Below are 24,512 nucleotides of genomic sequence, written 5' to 3' on the forward strand. Positions count from 1 at the left end.
ATAGAAAGAGCAGTTCTGAGACACTCTTTTGGTAAAATCTGCAAGGGGTTATTTGGAGCACTTCGAGGCCTGTGCTGGGTTTTGGAATATCTTCACCTAAAAACTACAGAGAAGCATTCTCAGAAAGTTCTTCATGATGCATTCATTCAACTCACAGAGTGGAACCTTCCTTTTGATAGAACAGTTTTGAAACACTCTTTTTGTAGAATCTGCAAGAGGATATTTGGAGCGTTTTGAGGCCTATGCTGGAAAAGGAAATATCTTCACATAAAAACTAGACAGAAGCATTCTCAGAAACTTCTGTGTGATGAGTGTATTCAACTCACAGACTTGAACGTTCCTCTCGAAAGAGCAGTTTTGAAACACTCCTTTTGTAGAATCTGCAAGTGTTTATTTGGAGCGCTTTGAGGCCTATGTTGGAAAAGGAAATATCTTCACATAAAAACTAGACAGAAGCATTCTCAGAAACTTCTTTGTGATGAGTGCATTCTACTCACAGTGTTGAAGCTTGCTTTTGATAGAGCAGTTTTGAAACACTCTTTTTGTAGAATCTGCAAGTGGATATTTGGAGCGCTTTGAGGCCTATGCTGGAAAAGGAAATGTCTTCACATAAAAACCAGACAGAAGCATTCCAGGAAACTTCTGTATGACAAGTGCATTCAACTCACAGACTTGAACGTTCCTTTTGATAGAACTCTTTTGAAACACTCCTTTTGTAGAATTTGCAAGTGTTTATTTGGAGCGCTTTGAGGCCTAAGCTGGAAAAGGAAATATCTTCACCTAAGAACTAGACAGAAGCATTCTCAGAAACTTCTTTCTGATGAGTGCATTCAACACACAGACTTGAACCTTGCTTTTGAAAGAGCAGCTTTGAAACACACTTTTCGTAGATTCTGCAAGTGGATATTTGGAGCGCTTTGAGGCCTATTCTGGGAAATGAAATCTCTTCACCTAAAAACTAGACAGAAGCATTCTGAGAAACTTCTGTGTGATGAGTGCATTCAACTCACAGACTTGAACGTTCCCTTTGATAGAGCAGTTTGGAAACACTCCTTTTGTAGAATCTGCATGTGTTTATTTGGAGTTCTTTGAGGCCTATGCTGGAAAAGGAAATATCTTCATATAAAAACTAGATGGAAGCATTCTCAGAAACTTCTTTGTGATGAGTTCATTCAACTCACAGAGTTGAACCTACCAATTGATAGAGAAGTTTGGAAACACTCTTTTTGTAGAATCTGCAAGTGTATATATGGAGCTGTTTGAGGCCTATGCTGGAAAAGGAAATATCTTCACATAAAAACTGAACAGAAGCATTCTCAGAAACTTCTTTGTGTTGAGTGCATTCAACTCACAGACTTGAACTTACCTATAGAAAGAGCAGTTCTGAAACACTCTTTTGGTAAAATCTGCAAGGGGTTATTTGGAGCACTTCGAGGCCTGTGCTGGGTTTTGGAATATCTTCACCTAAAAACTACAGAGAAGCATTCTCAGAAAGTTCTTCATGATGCATTCATTCAACTCACAGAGTTGAACCTTCCTTTTGATAGAACAGTTTTGAAACACTCTTTTTGTAGAATCTGCAAGAGGATATTTGGAGCGTTTTGAGGCCTATGCTGGAAAAGGAAATATCTTCACATAAAAACTAGACAGAAGCATTCTCAGAAACTTCTGTGTGATGAGTGCATTCAACTCACAGACTTGAACGTTCCTCTCGAAAGAGCAGTTTTGAAACACTCTTTTTGTAGAATCTGCAAGTGGATATTTGGAGCGCTTTGAGGCCTATGCTGGAAAAGGAAATGTCTTCACATAAAAACTAGACAGAAGCATTCCAGGAAACGTCTGTATGATAAGTGCATTCAACTCACAGACTTGAACCTTCTTTTTGATAGAATTCTTTTGAAACACTCCTTTTGTAGAATTTGCAAGTGTTTATTTGGAGCGCTTTGAGGCCTAAGCTGGAAAAGGAAATATCTTCACCTAAGAACTAGACAGAAGCATTCTCAGAAACTTCTTTCTGATGAGTGCATTCAACACACGGACTTGAACCTTGCTTTTGAAAGAGCAGCTTTGAAACACACTTTTCGTAGAATCTGCAAGTGGATATTTGGAGCGCTTTGAGGCCTATGCTGGGAAATGAAATCTCTTCACCTAAAAACTAGACAGAAGCATTCTGAGAAACTTCTGTGTGATGAGTGCATTCAACTCACAGACTTGAACGTTCCCTTTGATAGAGCAGTTTGGAAACACTCCTTTTGTAGAATCTGCATGTGTTTATTTGGAGTTCTTTGAGGCCTATGCTGGAAAAGGAAATATCTTCATATAAAAACTAGATGGAAGCATGCTCAGAAACTTCTTTGTGATGAGTTCATTCAACTCACAGAGTTGAACCTACCAATTGATAGAGAAGTTTGGAAACACTCTTTTTGTAGAATCTGCAAGTGGATATTTGGAGTCGTTTGAGGCCTATGCTGGAAAAGGAAATATCTTCACATAAAAACTGAACAGAAGCATTCTCAGAAACTTCTTTGTGTTGAGTGCATTCAACTCACAGACTTGAACTTACCTATAGAAAGAGCAGTTCTGAGACACTCTTTTGGTAAAATCTGCAAGGGGTTATTTGGAGCACTTCGAGGCCTGTGCTGGGTTTTGGAATATCTTCACCTAAAAACTACAGAGAAGCATTCTCAGAAAGTTCTTCATGATGCATTCATTCAACTCACAGAGTTGAACCTTCCTTTTGATAGAACAGTTTTGAAACACTCTTTTTGTAGAATCTGCAAGAGGATATTTGGAGCGTTTTGAGGCCTATGCTGGAAAAGGAAATATCTTCACATAAAAACTAGACAGAAGCATTCTCAGAAACTTCTGTGTGATGAGTGTATTCAACTCACAGACTTGAACGTTCCTCTCGAAAGAGCAGTTTTGAAGCACTCCTTTTGTAGAATCTGCAAGTGTTTATTTGGAGCGCTTTGAGGCCTATGTTGGAAAAGGAAATATCTTCACATAAAAACTAGACAGAAGCATTCTCAGAAACTTCTTTGTGATGAGTGCATTCTACTCACAGTGTTGAAGCTTGCTTTTGATAGAGCAGTTTGGAAACACTCTTTTTGTAGAATCTGCAAGTGGATATTTGGAGCGCTTTGAGGCCTATGCTGGAAAAGGAAATGTCTTCACATAAAAACTAGACAGAAGCATTCCAGGAAACTTCTGTATGATAAGTGCATTCAACTCACAGACTTGAACGTTCCTTTTGATAGAACTCTTTTGAAACACTCCTTTTGTAGAATTTGCAAGTGTTTATTTGGAGCGCTTTGAGGCCTAAGCTGGAAAAGGAAATATCTTCACCTAAGAACTAGACAGAAGCATTCTCAGAAACTTCTTTCTGATGAGTGCATTCAACACACAGACTTGAACCTTGCTTTTGAAAGAGCAGCTTTGAAACACACTTTTCGTAGAATCTGCAAGTGGATATTTGGAGCGCTTTGAGGCCTATTCTGGGAAATGAAATCTCTTCACCTAAAAACTAGACAGAAGCATTCTGAGAAACTTCTGTGTGATGAGTGCATTCAACTCACAGACTTGAACGTTCCCTTTGATAGAGCAGTTTGGAAACACTCCTTTTGTAGAATCTGCATGTGTTTATTTGGAGTTCTTTGAGGCCTATGCTGGAAAAGGAAATATCTTCATATAAAAACTAGATGGAAGCATTCTCAGAAACTTCTTTGTGATGAGTTCATTCAACTCACAGAGTTGAACCTACCAATTGATAGAGAAGTTTGGAAACACTCTTTTTGTAGAATCTGCAAGTGTATATATGGAGTTGTTTGAGGCCTATGCTGGAAAAGGAAATATCTTCACATAAAAACTGAACAGAAGCATTCTCAGAAACTTCTTTGTGTTGAGTGCATTCAACTCACAGACTTGAACTTACCTATAGAAAGAGCAGTTCTGAAACACTCTTTTGGTAAAATCTGCAAGGGGTTATTTGGAGCACTTCGAGGCCTGTGCTGGGTTTTGGAATATCTTCACCTAAAAACTACAGAGAAGCATTCTCAGAAAGTTCTTCATGATGCATTCATTCAACTCACAGAGTTGAACCTTCCTTTTGATAGAACAGTTTTGAAACACTCTTTTTGTAGAATCTGCAAGAGGATATTTGGAGCGTTTTGAGGCCTATGCTGGAAAAGGAAATATCTTCACATAAAAACTAGACAGAAGCATTCTCAGAAACTTCTGTGTGATGAGTGTATTCAACTCACAGACTTGAACGTTCCTCTCGAAAGAGCAGTTTTGAAACACTCCTTTTGTAGAATCTGCAAGTGTTTATTTGGAGCGCTTTGAGGCCTATGTTGGAAAAGGAAATATCTTCACATAAAAACTAGACAGAAGCATTCTCAGAAACTTCTTTGTGATGAGTGCATTCTACTCACAGTGTTGAAGCTTGCTTTTGATAGAGCAGTTTTGAAACACTCTTTTTGTAGAATCTGCAAGTGGATATTTGGAGCGCTTTGAGGCCTATGCTGGAAAAGGAAATGTCTTCACATAAAAACTAGACAGAAGCATTCCAGGAAACTTCTGTATGATATGTGCATTCAACTCACAGACTTGAACGTTCCTTTTGATAGAACTCTTTTGAAACACTCCTTTTGTAGAATTTGCAAGTGTTTATTTGGAGCGCTTTGAGGCCTAAGCTGGAAAAGGAAATATCTTCACCTAAGAACTAGACAGAAGCATTCTCAGAAACTTCTTTCTGATGAGTGCATTCAACACACAGACTTCAACCTTGCTTTTGAAAGAGCAGCTTTGAAACACACTTTTCGTAGAATCTGCAAGTGGATATTTGGAGCGCTTTGAGGCCTATGCTGGGAAATGAAATCTCTTCACCTAAAAACTAGACAGAAGCATTCTGAGAAACTTCTGTGTGATGAGTGCATTCAACTCACAGACTTGAACGGTCCCTTTGATAGAACAGTTTGGAAACACTCCTTTTGTAGAATCTGCATGTGTTTATTTGGAGTTCTTTGAGGCCTATGCTGGAAAAGGAAATATCTTCATATAAAAACTAGATGGAAGCATTCTCAGAAACTTCTTTGTGATGAGTTCATTCAACTCACAGAGTTGAACCTACCAATTGATAGAGAAGTTTGGAAACACTCTTTTTGTAGAATCTGCAAGTGGATATTTGGAGCCGTTTGAGGCCTATGCTGGAAAAGGAAATATCTTCACATAAAAACTGAACAGAAGCATTCTCAGAAACTTCTTTGTGTTGAGTGCATTCAACTCACAGACTTGAACTTACCTATAGAGAGAGCAGTTCTGAAACACTCTTTTGGTAAAATCTGCAAGGGGTTATTTGGAGAACTTCGAGGCCTGTGCTAGGTTTTGGAATATCTTCACCTAAAAACTACAGAGAAGCATTCTCAGAAAGTTCTTCATGATGCATTCATTCAACTCACAGACTTGAACATTCCTTTTGATAGAACTCTTTTGAAACACTCCTTTTGTAGAATTTGCAAGTGTTTATTTGGAGCGCTTTGAGGCCTAAGCTGGAAAAGGAAATATCTTCACCTAAGAACTAGACAGAAGCATTCTCAGAAACTTCTTTCTGATGAGTGCATTCAACACACAGACTTGAACCTTGCTTTTGAAAGAGCAGCTTTGAAACACACTTTTCGTAGAATCTGCAAGTGGATATTTGGAGCGCTTTGAGGCCTATGCTGGGAAATGAAATCTCTTCACCTAAAAACTAGACAGAAGCATTCTGAGAAACTTCTGTGTGATGAGTGCATTCAACTCACAGACTTGAACGTTCCCTTTGATAGAGCAGTTTGGAAACACTCCTTTTGTAGAATCTGCATGTGTTTATTTGGAGTTCTTTGAGGCCTATGCTGGAAAAGGAAATATCTTCATATAAAAACTAGATGGAAGCATTCTCAGAAACTTCTTTGTGATGAGTTCATTCAACTCACAGAGTTGAACCTACCAATTGATAGAGAAGTTTGGAAACACTCTTTTTGTAGAATCTGCAAGTGTATATATGGAGCTGTTTGAGGCCTATGCTGGAAAAGGAAATATCTTCACATAAAAACTGAACAGAAGCATTCTCAGAAACTTCTTTGTGTTGAGTGCATTCAACTCACAGACTTGAACTTACCTATAGAAAGAGCAGTTCTGAAACACTCTTTTGGTAAAATCTGCAAGGGGTTATTTGGAGCACTTCGAGGCCTGTGCTGGGTTTTGGAATATCTTCACCTAAAAACTACAGAGAAGCATTCTCAGAAAGTTCTTCATGATGCATTCATTCAACTCACAGAGTTGAACCTTCCTTTTGATAGAACAGTTTTGAAACACTCTTTTTGTAGAATCTGCAAGAGGATATTTGGAGCGTTTTGAGGCCTATGCTGGAAAAGGAAATATCTTCACATAAAAACTAGACAGAAGCATTCTCAGAAACTTCTGTGTGATGAGTGCATTCAACTCACAGACTTGAACGTTCCTCTCAAAAGAGCAGTTTTGAAACACTCCTTTTGTAGAATCTGCAAGTGTTTATTTGGAGCGCTTTGAGGCCTATGTTGGAAAAGGAAATATCTTCACATAAAAACTAGACAGAAGCATTCTCAGAAACTTCTTTGTGATGAGTGCATTCTACTCACAGTGTTGAAGCTTGCTTTTGATAGAGCAGTTTTGAAACACTCTTTTTGTAGAATCTGCAAGTGGATATTTGGAGCGCTTTGAGGCCTATGCTGGAAAAGGAAATGTCTTCACATAAAAACTAGACAGAAACATTCCAGGAAACTTCTGTATGATAAGTGCATTCAACTCACAGACTTGAACATTCCTTTTGATAGAACTCTTTTGAAACACTCCTTTTGTAGAATTTGCAAGTGTTTATTTGGAGCGCTTTGAGGCCTAAGCTGGAAAAGGAAGTATCTTCACCTAAGAACTAGACAGAAGCATTCTCAGAAACTTCTTTCTGATGAGTGCATTCAACACACAGACTTGAACCTTGCTTTTGAAAGAGCAGCTTTGAAACACACTTTTCGTAGAATCTGCAAGTGGATATTTGGAGCGCTTTGAGGCCTATGCTGGGAAATGAAATCTCTTCACCTAAAAACTAGACAGAAGCATTCTGAGAAACTTCTGTGTGATGAGTGCATTCAACTCACAGACTTGAACGGTCCCTTTGATAGAACAGTTTGGAAACACTCCTTTTGTAGAATCTGCATGTGTTTATTTGGAGTTCTTTGAGGCCTATGCTGGAAAAGGAAATATCTTCATATAAAAACTAGATGGAAGCATTCTCAGAAACTTCTTTGTGATGAGTTCATTCAACTCACAGAGTTGAACCTACCAATTGATAGAGAAGTTTGGAAACACTCTTTTTGTAGAATCTGCAAGTGGATATTTGGAGCCGTTTGAGGCCTATGCTGGAAAAGGAAATATCTTCAGATAAAAACTGAACAGAAGCATTCTCAGAAACTTCTTTGTGTTGAGTGCATTCAACTCACAGACTTGAACTTACCTATAGAAAGAGCAGTTCTGAAACACTCTTTTGGTAAAATCTGCAAGGGGTTATTTGGAGCACTTCGAGGCCTGTGCTGGGTTTTGGAATATCTTCACCTAAAAACTACAGAGAAGCATTCTCAGAAAGTTCTTCATGATGCATTCATTCAACTCACAGAGTTGAACCTTCCTTTTGATAGAACAGTTTTGAAACACTCTTTTTGTAGAATCTGCAAGAGGATATTTGGAGCGTTTTGAGGCCTATGCTGGAAAAGGAAATATCTTCACATAAAAACTAGACAGAAGCATTCTCAGAAACTTCTGTGTGATGAGTGCATTCAACTCACAGACTTGAACGTTCCTCTCGAAAGAGCAGTTTTGAAACACTCCTTTTCTAGAATCTGCAAGTGTTTATTTGGAGCGCTTTGAGGCCTATGTTGGAAAAGGAAATATCTTCACATAAAAACTAGACAGAAGCATTCTCAGAAACTTCTTTGTGATGAGTGCATTCTACTCACAGTGTTGAAGCTTGCTTTTGTTAGAGCAGTTTGGAAACACTCTTTTTGTAGAATCTGCAAGTGGATATTTGGAGCGCTTTGAGGCCTATGCTGGAAAAGGAAATGTCTTCACATAAAAACTAGACAGAAGCATTCCAGGAAACTTCTGTATGGTAAGTGCATTCAACTCACAGACTTGAACATTCCTTTTGATAGAACTCTTTTGAAACACTCCTTTTGTAGAATTTGCAAGTGTTTATTTGGAGCGCTTTGAGGCCTAAGCTGGAAAAGGAAATATCTTCACCTAAGAACTAGACAGAAGCATTCTCAGAAACTTCTTTCTGATGAGTGCATTCAACACACAGACTTGAACCTTGCTTTTGAAAGAGCAGCTTTGAAACACACTTTTCGTAGAATCTGCAAGTGGATATTTGGAGCGCTTTGAGGCCTATGCTGGGAAATGAAATCTCTTCACCTAAAAACTAGACAGAAGCATTCTGAGAAACTTCTGTGTGATGAGTGCATTCAACTCACAGACTTGAACGGTCCCTTTGACAGAACAGTTTGGAAACACTCCTTTTGTAGAATCTGCATGTGTTTATTTGGAGTTCTTTGAGGTCTATGCTGGAAAAGGAAATATCTTCATATAAAAACTAGATGGAAGCATTCTCAGAAACTTCTTTGTGATGAGTTCATTCAACTCACAGAGTTGAACCTACCAATTGATAGAGAAGTTTGGAAACACTCTTTTTGTAGAATCTGCAAGTGGATATTTGGAGCCGTTTGAGGCCTATGCTGGAAAAGGAAATATCTTCACATAAAAACTGAACAGAAGCATTCTCAGAAACTTCTTTGTGTTGAGTGCATTCAACTCACAGACTTGAACTTACCTATAGAAAGAGCAGTTCTGAAACACTCTTTTGGTAAAATCGGCAAGGGGTTATTTGGAGCACTTCGAGGCCTGTGCTGGGTTTTGGAATATCTTCACCTAAAAACTACAGAGAAGCATTCTCAGAAAGTTCTTCATGATGCATTCATTCAACTCACAGAGTTGAACCTTCCTTTTGATAGAACAGTTTTGAAACACTCTTTTTGTAGAATCTGTAAGAGGATATTTGGAGCCTTTTGAGGCCTATGCTGGAAAAGGAAATATCTTCACATAAAAACTAGACAGAAGCATTCTCAGAAACTTCTGTTTGATGAGTGCATTCAACTCACAGACTTGAACGTTCCTCTCGAAAGAGCAGTTTTGAAACACTCCTTTTGTAGAATCTGCAAGTGTTTATTTGGAGCGCTTTGAGGCCTATGTTGGAAAAGGAAATATCTTCACATAAAAACTAGACAGAAGCATTCTCAGAAACTTCTTTGTGATGAGTGCATTCTACTCACAGTGTTGAAGCTTGCTTTTGATAGAGCAGTTTTGAAACACTCTTTTTGTAGAATCTGCAAGTGGATATTTGGAGCGCTTTGAGGCCTATGCTGGAAAAGGAAATGTCTTCACATAAAAACTAGACAGAAGCATTCCAGAAAACTTCTGTATGATAAGTGCATTCAACTCACAGACTTGAACGTTCCTTTTGATAGAACTCTTTTGAAACACTCCTTTTGTAGAATTTGCAAGTGTTTATTTGGAGCGCTTTAAGGCCTAAGCTGGAAAAGGAAATATCTTCACATAAAAACTAGACAGAAACATTCTCAGAAACTCCTTTGTGATGAGTGCATTCTACTCACAGTGTTGAAGCTTGCTTTTGATAGAGCAGTTTTGAAACACTCTTTTTGTAGAATCTGCAAGTGGATATTTGGAGCGCTTTGAGGCCTATGCTGGAAAAGGAAATGTCTTCACATAAAAACTAGACAGAAGCATTCCAGGAAACTTCTGTATGATAAGTGCATTCAACTCACAGACTTGAACATTCCTTTTGATAGAACTCTTTTGAAACACTCCTTTTGTAGAATTTGCAAGTGTTTATTTGGAGCGCTTTGAGGCCTAAGCTGGAAAAGGAAATATCTTCACCTAAGAACTAGACAGAAGCATTCTCAGAAACTTCTTTCTGATGAGTGCATTCAACACACAGACTTGAACCTTGCTTTTGAAAGAGCAGCTTTGAAACACACTTTTCGTAGAATCTGCAAGTGGATATTTGGAGCGCTTTGAGGCCTATGCTGGGAAATGAAATCTCTTCACCTAAAAACTAGACAGAAGCATTCTGAGAAACTTCTGTGTGATGAGTGCATTCAACTCACAGACTTGAACGGTCCCTTTGATAGAACAGTTTGGAAACACTCCTTTTGTAGAATCTGCATGTGTTTATTTGGAGTTCTTTGAGGCCTATGCTGGAAAAGGAAATATCTTCATATAAAAACTAGATGGAAGCATTCTCAGAAACTTCTTTGTGATGAGTTCATTCAACTCACAGAGTTGAACCTACCAATTGATAGAGAAGTTTGGAAACACTCTTTTTGTAGAATCTGCAAGTGGATATTTGGAGCCGTTTGAGGCCTATGCTGGAAAAGGAAATATCTTCACATAAAAACTGAACAGAAGCATTCTCAGAAACTTCTTTGTGTTGAGTGCATTCAACTCACAGACTTGAACTTACCTATAGAAAGAGCAGTTCTGAAACACTCTTTTGGTAAAATCTGCAAGGGGTTATTTGGAGCACTTCGAGGCCTGTGCTGGGTTTTGGAATATCTTCACCTAAAAACTACAGAGAAGCATTCTCAGAAAGTTCTTCATGATGCATTCATTCAACTCACAGAGTTGAACCTTCCTTTTGATAGAACAGTTTTGAAACACTCTTTTTGTAGAATCTGCAAGAGGATATTTGGAGCGTTTTGAGGCCTATGCTGGAAAAGGAAATATCTTCACATAAAAGCTAGACAGAAGCATTCTCAGAAACTTCTGTGTGATGAGTGCATTCAACTCACAGACTTGAACGTTCCTCTCGAAAGAGCAGTTTTGAAACACTCTTTTTGTAGAATCTGCAAGTGGATATTTGGAGCGCTTTGAGGCCTATGCTGGAAAAGGAAATGTCTTCACATAAAAACTAGACAGAAGCATTCCAGGAAACTTCTGTATGATAAGTGCATTCAACTCACAGACTTGAACCTTCCTTTTGATAGAATTCTTTTGAAACACTCCTTTTGTAGAATTTGCAAGTGTTTATTTGGAGCGCTTTGAGGCCTAAGCTGGAAAAGGAAATATCTTCACCTAAGAACTAGACAGAAGCATTCTCAGAAACTTCTTTCTGATGAGTGCATTCAACACACGGACTTGAACCTTGCTTTTGAAAGAGCAGCTTTGAAACACACTTTTCGTAGAATCTGCAAGTGGATATTTGGAGCGCTTTGAGGCCTATGCTGGGAAATGAAATCTCTTCACCTAAAAACTAGACAGAAGCATTCTGAGAAACTTCTGTGTGATGAGTGCATTCAACTCACAGACTTGAACGTTCCCTTTGATAGAGCAGTTTGGAAACACTCCTTTTGTAGAATCTGCATGTGTTTATTTGGAGTTCTTTGAGGCCTATGCTGGAAAAGGAAATATCTTCATATAAAAACTAGATGGAAGCATGCTCAGAAACTTCTTTGTGATGAGTTCATTCAACTCACAGAGTTGAACCTACCAATTGATAGAGAAGTTTGGAAACACTCTTTTTGTAGAATCTGCAAGTGGATATTTGGAGCCGTTTGAGGCCTATGCTGGAAAAGGAAATATCTTCACATAAAAACTGAACAGAAGCATTCTCAGAAACTTCTTTGTGTTGAGTGCATTCAACTCACAGACTTGAACTTACCTATAGAAAGAGCAGTTCTGAGACACTCTTTTGGTAAAATCTGCAAGGGGTTATTTGGAGCACTTCGAGGCCTGTGCTGGGTTTTGGAATATCTTCACCTAAAAACTACAGAGAAGCATTCTCAGAAAGTTCTTCATGATGCATTCATTCAACTCACAGAGTTGAACCTTCCTTTTGATAGAACAGTTTTGAAACACTCTTTTTGTAGAATCTGCAAGAGGATATTTGGAGCGTTTTGAGGCCTATGCTGGAAAAGGAAATATCTTCACATAAAAACTAGACAGAAGCATTCTCAGAAACTTCTGTGTGATGAGTGTATTCAACTCACAGACTTGAACGTTCCTCTTGAAAGAGCAGTTTTGAAACACTCCTTTTGTAGAATCTGCAAGTGTTTATTTGGAGCGCTTTGAGGCCTATGTTGGAAAAGGAAATATCTTCACATAAAAACTAGACAGAAGCATTCTCAGAAACTTCTTTGTGATGAGTGCATTCTACTCACAGTGTTGAAGCTTGCTTTTGATAGAGCAGTTTTGAAACACTCTTTTTGTAGAATCTGCAAGTGGATATTTGGAGCGCTTTGAGACCTATGCTGGAAAAGGAAATGTCTTCACATAAAAACTAGACAGAAGCATTCCAGGAAACTTCTGTATGATAAGTGCATTCAACTCACAGACTTGAACGTTCCTTTTGATAGAACTCTTTTGAAACACTCCTTTTGTAGAATTTGCAAGTGTTTATTTGGAGCGCTTTGAGGCCTAAGCTGGAAAAGGAAATATCTTCACCTAAGAACTAGACAGAAGCATTCTCAGAAACTTCTTTCTGATGAGTGCATTCAACACACAGACTTGAACCTTGCTTTTGAAAGAGCAGCTTTGAAACACACTTTTCGTAGAATCTGCAAGTGGATATTTGGAGCGCTTTGAGGCCTATGCTGGGAAATGAAATCTCTTCACCTAAAAACTAGACAGAAGCATTCTGAGAAACTTCTGTGTGATGAGTGCATTCAACTCACAGACTTGAACGTTCCCTTTGATAGAGCAGTTTGGAAACACTCCTTTTGTAGAATCTGCATGTGTTTATTTGGAGTTCTTTGAGGCCTATGCTGGAAAAGGAAATATCTTCATATAAAAACTAGACGGAAGCATTCTCAGAAACTTCTTTGTGATGAGTTCATTCAACTCACAGAGTTGAACCTACCAATTGATAGAGAAGTTTGGAAACACTCTTTTTGTAGAATCTGCAAGTGTATATATGGAGCTGTTTGAGGCCTATGCTGGAAAAGGAAATATCTTCACATAAAAACTGAACAGAAGCATTCTCAGAAACTTCTTTGTGTTGAGTGCATTCAACTCACAGACTTGAACTTACCTATAGAAAGAGCAGTTCTGAAACACTCTTTTGGTAAAATCTGCAAGGGGTTATTTGGAGCACTTCGAGGCCTGTGCTGGGTTTTGGAATATCTTCACCTAAAAACTACAGAGAAGCATTCTCAGAAAGTTCTTCATGATGCATTCATTCAACTCACAGAGTTGAACCTTCCTTTTGATAGAACAGTTTTGAAACACTCTTTTTGTAGAATCTGCAAGAGGATATTTGGAGCGTTTTGAGGCCTATGCTGGAAAAGGAAATATCTTCACATAAAAACTAGACAGAAGCATTCTCAGAAACTTCTGTGTGATGAGTGCATTCAACTCACAGACTTGAACGTTCCTCTCAAAAGAGCAGTTTTGAAACACTCCTTTTGTAGAATCTGCAAGTGTTTATTTGGAGCGCTTTGAGGCCTATGTTGGAAAAGGAAATATCTTCACATAAAAACTAGACAGAAGCATTCTCAGAAACTTCTTTGTGATGAGTGCATTCTACTCACAGTGTTGAAGCTTGCTTTTGATAGAGCAGTTTTGAAACACTCTTTTTGTAGAATCTGCAAGTGGATATTTGGAGCGCTTTGAGGCCTATGCTGGAAAAGGAAATGTCTTCACATAAAAACTAGACAGAAACATTCCAGGAAACTTCTGTATGATAAGTGCATTCAACTCACAGACTTGAACATTCCTTTTGATAGAACTCTTTTGAAACACTCCTTTTGTAGAATTTGCAAGTGTTTATTTGGAGCGCTTTGAGGCCTAAGCTGGAAAAGGAAGTATCTTCACCTAAGAACTAGACAGAAGCATTCTCAGAAACTTCTTTCTGATGAGTGCATTCAACACACAGACTTGAACCTTGCTTTTGAAAGAGCAGCTTTGAAACACACTTTTCGTAGAATCTGCAAGTGGATATTTGGAGCGCTTTGAGGCCTATGCTGGGAAATGAAATCTCTTCACCTAAAAACTAGACAGAAGCATTCTGAGAAACTTCTGTGTGATGAGTGCATTCAACTCACAGACTTGAACGTTCCCTTTGATAGAACAGTTTGGAAACACTCCTTTTGTAGAATCTGCATGTGTTTATTTGGAGTTCTTTGAGGCCTATGCTGGAAAAGGAAATATCTTCATATAAAAACTAGATGGAAGCATTCTCAGAAACTTCTTTGTGATGAGTTCATTCAACTCACAGAGTTGAACCTACCAATTGATAGAGAAGTTTGGAAACACTCTTTTTGTAGAATCTGCAAGTGGATATTTGGAGCCGTTTGAGGCCTATGCTGTAAAAGGAAATATCTTCAGATAAAAACTGAACAGAAGCATTCTCAGAAACTTCTTTGTGTTGAGTGCATTCAACTCACAGACTTGAACTTACCTATAGAAAGAGCAGTTCTGAAACACTCTTTTGGTAAAATCTGCAAGGGGTTATTTGGAGCACTTCGAGGCCTGTGCTGGGTTTTGGAATATCTTCACCTAAAAACTACAGAGAAGCATTCTCAGAAAGTTCTTCATGATGCATTCATTCAACTCACAGAGTTGAACCTTCCTTTTGATAGAACAGTTTTGAAACACTCTTTTTGTAGAATCTGCAAGAGGATATATGGAGCGTTTTGAGGCCTATGCTGGAAAAGGAAATATCTTCACATAAAAACTAGACAGAAGCATTCTCAGAAACTTCTGTGTGATGAGTGCATTCAACTCACAGACTTGAACGTTCCTCTCGAAAGAGCAGTTTTGAAACACTCCTTTTGTAGAATCTGCAAGTGTTTATTTGGAGCGCTTTGAGGCCTATGTTGGAAAAGGAAATATCTTCACATAAAAACTAGACAGAAGCATTCTCAGAAACTTCTTTGTGATGAGTGCATTCTACTCACAGTGTTGAAGCTTGCTTTTGATAGAGCAGTTTGGAAACACTCTTTTTGTAGAATCTGCAAGTGGATATTTGGAGCGCTTTGAGGCCTATGCTGGAAAAGGAAATGTCTTCACATAAAAACTAGACAGAAGCATTCCAGGAAACTTCTGTATGATAAGTGCATTCAACTCACAGACTTGAACATTCCTTTTGATAGAACTCTTTTGAAACACTCCTTTTGTAGAATTTGCAAGTGTTTATTTGGAGCGCTTTGAGGCCTAAGCTGGAAAAGGAAATATCTTCACCTAAGAACTAGACAGAAGCATTCTCAGAAACTTCTTTCTGATGAGTGCATTCAACACACAGACTTGAACCTTGCTTTTGAAAGAGCAGCTTTGAAACACACTTTTCGTAGAATCTGCAAGTGGATATTTGGAGCGCTTTGAGGCCTATGCTGGGAAATGAAATCTCTTCACCTAAAAACTAGACAGAAGCATTCTGAGAAACTTCTGTGTGATGAGTGCATTCAACTCACAGACTTGAACGTTCCCTTTGATAGAGCAGTTTGGAAACACTCCTTTTGTAGAATCTGCATGTGTTTATTTGGAGTTCTTTGAGGCCTATGCTGGAAAAGGAAATATCTTCATATAAAAACTAGATGGAAGCATTCTCAGAAACTTCTTTGTGATGAGTTCATTCAACTCACAGAGTTGAACCTACCAATTGATAGAGAAGTTTGGAAACACTCTTTTTGTAGAATCTGCAAGTGTATATATGGAGCTGTTTGAGGCCTATGCTGGAAAAGGAAATATCTTCACATAAAAACTGAACAGAAGCATTCTCAGAAACTTCTTTGTGTTGAGTGCATTCAACTCACAGACTTGAACTTACCTATAGAAAGAGCAGTTCTGAAACACTCTTTTGGTAAAATCTGCAAGGGGTTATTTGGAGCACTTCGAGGCCTGTGCTGGGTTTTGGAATATCTTCACCTAAAAACTACAGAGAAGCATTCTCAGAAAGTTCTTCATGATGCATTCATTCAACTCACAGAGTTGAACCTTCCTTTTGATAGAACAGTTTTGAAACACTCTTTTTGTAGAATCTGCAAGAGGATATTTGGAGCGTTTTGAGGCCTATGCTGGAAAAGGAAATATCTTCACATAAAAACTAGACAGAAGCATTCTCAGAAACTTCTGTGTGATGAGTGCATTCAACTCACAGACTTGAACGTTCCTCTCAAAAGAGCAGTTTTGAAACACTCCTTTTGTAGAATCTGCAAGTGTTTATTTGGAGCGCTTTGAGGCCTATGTTGGAAAAGGAAATATCTTCACATAAAAACTAGACAGAAGCATTCTCAGAAACTTCTTTGTGATGAGTGCATTCTACTCACAGTGTTGAAGCTTGCTTTTGATAGAGCAGTTTTGAAACACTCTTTTTGTAGAATCTGCAAGTGGATATTTGGAGCGCTTTGAGGCCTATGCTGGAAAAGGAAATGTCTTCACATAAAAACTAGACAGAAACATTCCAGGAAACTTCTGTATGATAAGTGCATTCAACTCACAGACTTGAACATTCCTTTTGATAGAACTCTTTTGAAACACTCCTTTTGTAGAATTTGCAAGTGTTTATTTGGAGCGCTTTGAGGCCTAAGCTGGAAAAGGAAGTATCTTCACCTAAGAACTAGACAGAAGCATTCTCAGAAACTTCTTTCTGATGAGTGCATTCAACACACAGACTTGAACCTTGCTTTTGAAAGAGCAGCTTTGAAACACACTTTTCGTAGAATCTGCAAGTGGATATTTGGAGCGCTTTGAGGCCTATGCTGGGAAATGAAATCTCTTCACCTAAAAACTAGACAGAAGCATTCTGAGAAACTTCTGTGTGATGAGTGCATTCAACTCACAGACTTGAACGGTCCCTTTGATAGAACAGTTTGGAAACACTCCTTTTGTAGAATCTGCATGTGTTTATTTGGAGTTCTTTGAGGCCTATGCTGGAAAAGGAAATATCTTCATATAAAAACTAGATGGAAGCATTCTCAGAAACTTCTTTGTGATGAGTTCATTCAACTCACAGAGTTGAACCTACCAATTGATAGAGAAGTTTGGAAACACTCTTTTTGTAGAATCTGCAAGTGGATATTTGGAGCCGTTTGAGGCCTATGCTGTAAAAGGAAATATCTTCAGATAAAAACTGAACAGAAGCATTCTCAGAAACTTCTTTGTGTTGAGTGCATTCAACTCACAGACTTGAACTTACCTATAGAAAGAGCAGTTCTGAAACACTCTTTTGGTAAAATCTGCAAGGGGTTATTTGGAGCACTTCGAGGCCTGTGCTGGGTTTTGGAATATCTTCACCTAAAAACTACAGAGAAGCATTCTCAGAAAGTTCTTCATGATGCATTCATTCAACTCACAGAGTTGAACCTTCCTTTTGATAGAACAGTTTTGAAACACTCTTTTTGTAGAATCTGCAAGAGGATATATGGAGCGTTTTGAGGCCTATGCTGGAAAAGGAAATATCTTCACATAAAAACTAGACAGAAGCATTCTCAGAAACTTCTGTGTGATGAGTGCATTCAACTCACAGACTTGAACGTTCCTCTCGAAAGAGCAGTTTTGAAACACTCCTTTTGTAGAATCTGCAAGTGTTTATATGGAGCGCTTTGAGGCCTATGTTGGAAAAGGAAATATCTTCACATAAAAACTAGACAGAAGCATTCTCAGAAACTTCTTTGTGATGAGTGCATTCTACTCACAGTGTTGAAGCTTGCTTTTGATAGAGCAGTTTGGAAACACTCTTTTTGTAGAATCTGCAAGTGGATATTTGGAGCGCTTTGAGGCCTATGCTGGAAAAGGAAATGTCTTCACATAAAAACTAGACAGAAGCATTCCAGGAAACTTCTGTATGATAAGTGCATTCAACTCACAGACTTGAACATTCCTTTTGATAGAACTCTTTTGAAACACTCCTTTTGTAGAATTTGCAAGTGTTTATTTGGAGCGCTTTGAGGCCTAAGCTGGAAAAGGAAATATCTTCACCTAAGAACTAGACAGAAGCATTCTCAGAAACTTCTTTCTGATGAGTGCATTCAACACACAGACTTGAACCTTGCTTTTGAAAGAGCAGCTTTGAAACACACTTTTCGTAGAATCTGCAAGTGGATATTTGGAGCGCTTTGAGGCCTATGCTGGGAAATGAAATCTCTTCACCTAAAAACTAGACAGAAGCATTCTGAGAAACTTCTGTGTGATGAGTGCATTCAACTCACAGACTTGAACGTTCCCTTTGATAGAGCAGTTTGGAAACACTCCTTTTGTAGAATCTGCATGTGTTTATTTGGAGTTCTTTGAGGCCTATGCTGGAAAAGGAAATATCTTCATATAAAAACTAGATGGAAGCATTCTCAGAAACTTCTTTGTGATGAGTTCATTCAACTCACAGAGTTGAACCTACCAATTGATAGAGAAGTTTGGAAACACTCTTTTTGTAGAATCTGCAAGTGTATATATGGAGCCGTTTGAGGCCTATGCTGGAAAAGGAAATATCTTCAGATAAAAACTGAACAGAAGCATTCTCAGAAACTTTTTGTGTTGAGTGCATTCAACTCACAGACTTGAACTTACCTATAGAAAGAGCAGTTCTGAAACACTCTTTTGGTAAAATCTGCAAGGGGTTATTTGGAGCACTTCGAGGCCTGTGCTGGGTTTTGGAATATCTTCACCTAAAAACTACAGAGAAGCATTCTCAGAAAGTTCTTCATGATGCATTCATTCAACTCACAGAGTTGAACCTTCCTTTTGATAGAACAGTTTTGAAACACTCTTTTTGTAGAATCTGCAAGAGGATATTTGGAGCGTTTTGAGGCCTATGCCGGAAAAGGAAATATCTTCACATAAAAACTAGACAGAAGCATTCTCAGAAACTTCTGTGTGATGAGTGTATTCAACTCACAGACCTGAACGCTCCTCTCGAAAGAGCAGTTTTGAAACACTCCTTTTGTAGAATCTGCAAGTGTTTATTTGGAGCGCTTTGAGGCCTATGTTGGAAAAGGAAATATCTTCACATAAAAACTAGACAGAAGCATTCTCAGAAACTTCTTTGTGATGAGTGCATTCTACTCACAGTGTTGAAGCTTGCTTTTGATAGAGCAGTTTGGAAACACTCTTTTTGTAGAATCTGCAAGTGGATATTTGGAGCGCTTTGAGGCCTATGCTGGAAAAGGAAATGTCTTCACAGAAAAACAAGACAGAAACATTCCAGGAAACTTCTGTATGATAAGTGCATTCAACTCACAGACTTGAACATTCCTTTTGATAGAACTCTTTTGAAACACTCCTTTTGTAGAATTTGCAAGTGTTTATTTGGAGCGCTTTGAGGCCTAAGCTGGAAAAGGAAGTATCTTCACCTAAGAACTAGACAGAAGCGTTCTCAGAAACTTCTTTCTGATGAGTGCATTCAACACACAGACTTGAACCTTGCTTTTGAAAGAGCAGCTTTGAAACACACTTTTCGTAGAATCTGCAAGTGGATATTTGGAGCGCTTTGAGGCCTATGCTGGGAAATGAAATCTCTTCACCTAAAAACTAGACAGAAGCATTCTGAGAAACTTCTGTGTGATGAGTGCATTCAACTCACAGACTTGAACGGTCCCTTTGATAGAACAGTTTGGAAACACTCCTTTTGTAGAATCTGCACGTGTTTATTTGGAGTTCTTTGAGGCCTATGCTGGAAAAGGAAATATCTTCATATAAAAACTAGATGGAAGCATTCTCAGAAACTTCTTTGTGATGAGTTCATTCAACTCACAGAGTTGAACCTACCAATTGATAGAGAAGTTTGGAAACACTCTTTTTGTAGAATCTGCAAGTGGATATTTGGAGCCGTTTGAGGCCTATGCTGGAAAAGGAAATATCTTCACATAAAAACTGAACAGAAGCATTCTCAGAAACTTCTTTGTGTTGAGTGCATTCAACTCACAGACTTGAACTTACCTATAGAAAGAGCAGTTCTGAAACACTCTTTTGGTGAAATCTGCAAGGGGTTATTTGGAGCACTTCGAGGCCTGTGCTGGGTTTTGGAATATCTTCACCTAAAAACTACAGAGAAGCATTCTCAGAAAGTTCTTCATGATGCATTCATTCAACTCACAGAGTTGAACCTTCCTTTTGATAGAACAGTTTTGAAACACTCTTTTTGTAGAATCTGCAAGAGGATATTTGGAGCGTTTTGAGGCCCATGCTGAAAAGGAAATATCTTCACATAAAAACTAGACAGAAGCATTCTCAGAAACTTCTGTGTGATGAGTGCATTCAACTCACAGACTTGAACGTTCCTCTCGAAAGAGCAGTTTTGAAACACTCCTTTTCTAGAATCTGCAAGTGTTTATTTGGAGCGCTTTGAGGCCTATGTTGGAAAAGGAAATATCTTCACATAAAAACTAGACAGAAGCATTCTCAGAAACTTCTTTGTGATGAGTGCATTCTACTCACAGTGTTGAAGCTTGCTTTTGATAGAGCAGTTTTGAAACACTCTTTTTGTAGAATATGCAAGTGGATATTTGGAGCGCTTTGAGGCCTATGCTGGAAAAGGAAATGTCTTCACATAAAAACTAGACAGAAGCATTCCAGGAAACTTCTGTATGATAAGTGCATTCAACTCACAGACTTGAACATTCCTTTTGATAGAACTCTTTTGAAACACTCCTTTTGTAGAATTTGCAAGTGTTTATTTGGAGCGCTTTGAGGCCTAAGCTGGAAAAGGAAATATCTTCACCTAAGAACTAGACAGAAGCATTCTCAGAAACTTCTTTCTGATGAGTGCATTCAACACATAGACTTGAACCTTGATTTTGAAAGAGCAGCTTTGAAACACACTTTTCGTAGAATCTGCAAGTGGATATTTGGAGCGCTTTGAGGCCTATGCTGGGAAATGAAATCTCTTCAACTAAAACTAGACAGAAGCATTCTGAGAAACTTCTGTGTGATGAGTGCATTCAACTCACAGACTTGAACGTTCCCTTTGATAGAGCAGTTTGGAAACACTCCTTTTGTAGAATCTGCATGTGTTTATTTGGAGTTCTTTGAGGCCTATGCTGGAAAAGGAAATATCTTCATATAAAAACTAGATGGAAGCATTCTCAGAAACTTCTTTGTGATGAGTTCATTCAACTCACAGAGTTGAACCTACCAATTGATAGAGAAGTTTGGAAACACTCTTTTTGTAGAATCTGCAAGTGGATATTTGGAGCCGTTTGAGGCCTATGCTGGAAAAGGAAATATCTTCACATAAAAACTGAACAGAAGCATTCTCAGAAACTTCTTTGTGTTGAGTGCATTCAACTCACAGACTTGAACTTACCTATAGAAAGAGCAGTTCTGAAACACTCTTTTGGTAAAATCTGCAAGGGGTTATTTGGAGCACTTCGAGGCCTGTGCTGGGTTTTGGAATATCTTCACCTAAAAACTACAGAGAAGCATTCTCAGAAATTTCTTCATGATGCATTCATTCAACTCACAGAGTTGAACCTTCCTTTTGATAGAACAGTTTTGAAACACTCTTTTTGTAGAATCTGCAAGAGGATATTTGGAGCGTTTTGAGGCCTATGCTGGAAAAGGAAATATCTTCACATAAAAACTAGACAGAAGCATTCTCAGAAACTTCTGTGTGATGAGTGCATTCAACTCACAGACTTGAACGTTCCTCTCGAAAGAGCAGTTTTGAAACACTCCTTTTGTAGAATCTGCAAGTGTTTATTTGGAGCGCTTTGAGGCCTATGTTGGAAAAGGAAATATCTTCACATAAAAACTAGACAGAAGCATTCTCAGAAACTTCTTTGTGATGAGTGCATTCTACTCACAGTGTTGAAGCTTGCTTTTGATAGAGCAGTTTTGAAACACTCTTTTTGTAGAATCTGCAAGTGGATATTTGGAGCGCTTTGAGGCCTATGCTGGAAAAGGAAATGTCTTCACATAAAAACTAGACAGAAGCATTCCAGGAAATTTCTGTATGATAAGTGCATTCAACTCACAGACTTGAACGTTCCTTTTGATAGAACTCCTTTGAAACACTCCTTTTGTAGAATTTGCAAGTGTTTATTTGGAGCGCTTTAAGGCCTAAGCTGGAAAAGGAAATATCTTCACATAAAAACTAGACAGAAACATTCTCAGAAACTTCTTTGTGATGAGTGCATTCTATCACAGTGTTGAAGCTTGATTTTCATAGAGCAGTTTTGAAACACTCTTTTTGTAGAATCTGCAAGTGGATATTTGGAGCGCTTTGAGGCCTATGCTGGAAAAGGAAATGTCTTCACATAAAAACTAGACAGAAACATTCCAGGAAACTTCTGTATGATAAGTGCATTCAACTCACAGACTTGAACGTTCCTTTTGATAGAACTCTTCCGAAACACTCCTTTTGTAGAATTTGCAAGTGTTTATTTGGAGCGCTTTGAGGCCTAAGCTGGAAAAGGAAATATCTTCACCTGAGAACTAGACAGAAGCGTTCTCAGAAACTTCTTTCTGATGAGTGCATTCAACACACAGACTTGAACCTTGCTTTTGAAAGAGCAGCTTTGAAACACACTTTTCGTAGAATCTGCAAGTGGATATTTGGAGCGCTTTGAGGCCTATGCTGGGAAATGAAATCTCTTCACCTAAAAACTAGACAGAAGCATTCTGAGAAACTTCTGTGTGATGAGTGCATTCAACTCACAGACTTGAACGGTCCCTTTGATAGAACAGTTTGGAAACACTCCTTTTGTAGAATCTGCATGTGTTTATTTGGAGTTCTTTGAGGCCTATGCTGGAAAAGGAAATATCTTCATATAAAAACTAGATGGAAGCATTCTCAGAAACTTCTTTGTGATGAGTTCATTCAACTCACAGAGTTGAACCTACCAATTGATAGAGAAGTTTGGAAACACTCTTTTTGTAGAATCTGCAAGTGGATATTTGGAGCCGTTTGAGGCCTATGCTGGAAAAGGAAATATCTTCACATAAAAACTAGACAGAAGCATTCTCAGAAACTTCTGTGGATGAGTGCATTCAACTCACAGACTTGAACCTTCCTCTCAAAAGAGCAGTTTTGAAACACTCCTTTTGTAGAATCTGCAAGTGTTTATTTGGAGCGCTTTGAGGCCTATGTTGGAAAAGGAAATATCTTCACATAAAAACTAGACAGAAGCATTCTCAGAAACTTCTTTGTGATGAGTGCATTCTACTCACAGTGTTGAAGCTTGCTTTTGATAGAGCAGTTTTGAAACACTCGTTTTGTAGAATCTGCAAGTGGATATTTGGAGCGCTTTGAGGCCTATGCTGGGAAAGGAAATGTCTTCACATAAAAACTAGACAGAAACATTCCAGGAAACTTCTGTATGATAAGTGCATTCAACTCACAGACTTGAACATTCCTTTTGATAGAACTCTTTTGAAACACTCCTTTTGTAGAATTTGCAAGTGTTTATTTGGAGCGCTTTGAGGCCTAAGCTGGAAAAGGAAGTATCTTCACCTAAGAACTAGACAGAAGCATTCTCAGAAACTTCTTTCTGATGAGTGCATTCAACACACAGACTTGAACCTTGCTTTTGAAAGAGCAGCTTTGAAACACACTTTTCGTAGAATCTGCAAGTGGATATTTGGAGCGCTTTGAGGCCTATGCTGAGAAATGAAATCTCTTCACCTAAAAACTAGACAGAAGCATTCTGAGAAACTTCTGTGTGATGAGTGCATTCAACTCACAGACTTGAACGGTCCCTTTGATAGAACAGTTTGGAAACACTCCTTTTGTAGAATCTGCATGTGTTTATTTGGAGTTCTTTGAGGCCTATGCTGGAAAAGGAAATATCTTCATATAAAACTAGATGGAAGCATTCTCAGAAACTTCTTTGTGATGAGTTCATTCAACTCACAGAGTTGAACCTACCAATTGATAGAGAAGTTTGGAAACACTCTTTTTGTAGAATCTGCAAGTGGATATTTGGAGCCGTTTGAGGCCTATGCTGGAAAAGGAAATATCTTCAGATAAAAACTGAACAGAAGCATTCTCAGAAACTTCTTTGTGTTGAGTGCATTCAACTCACAGACTTGAACTTACCTATAGAAAGAGCAGTTCTGAAACACTCTTTTGGTAAAATCTGCAAGGGGTTATTTGGAGCACTTCGAGGCCTGTGCTGGGTTTTGGAATATCTTCACCTAAAAACTACAGAGAAGCATTCTCAGAAAGTTCTTCATGATGCATTCATTCAACTCACAGAGTTGAACCTTCCTTTTGATAGAACAGTTTTGAAACACTCTTTTTGTAGAATCTGCAAGAGGATATTTGGAGCGTTTTGAGGCCTATGCTGGAAAAGGAAATATCTTCACATAAAAACTAGACAGAAGCATTCTCAGAAACTTCTGTGTGATGAGTGCATTCAACTCACAGACTTGAACGTTCCTCTCGAAAGAGCAGTTTTGAAACACTCCTTTTGTAAAATCTGCAAGTGTTTATTTGGAGCGCTTTG

Source organism: Pongo abelii, chromosome 15 (genome assembly GCF_028885655.2).
Source record: "Pongo abelii isolate AG06213 chromosome 15, NHGRI_mPonAbe1-v2.0_pri, whole genome shotgun sequence".
NCBI lineage: Eukaryota > Metazoa > Chordata > Mammalia > Primates > Hominidae > Pongo > Pongo abelii.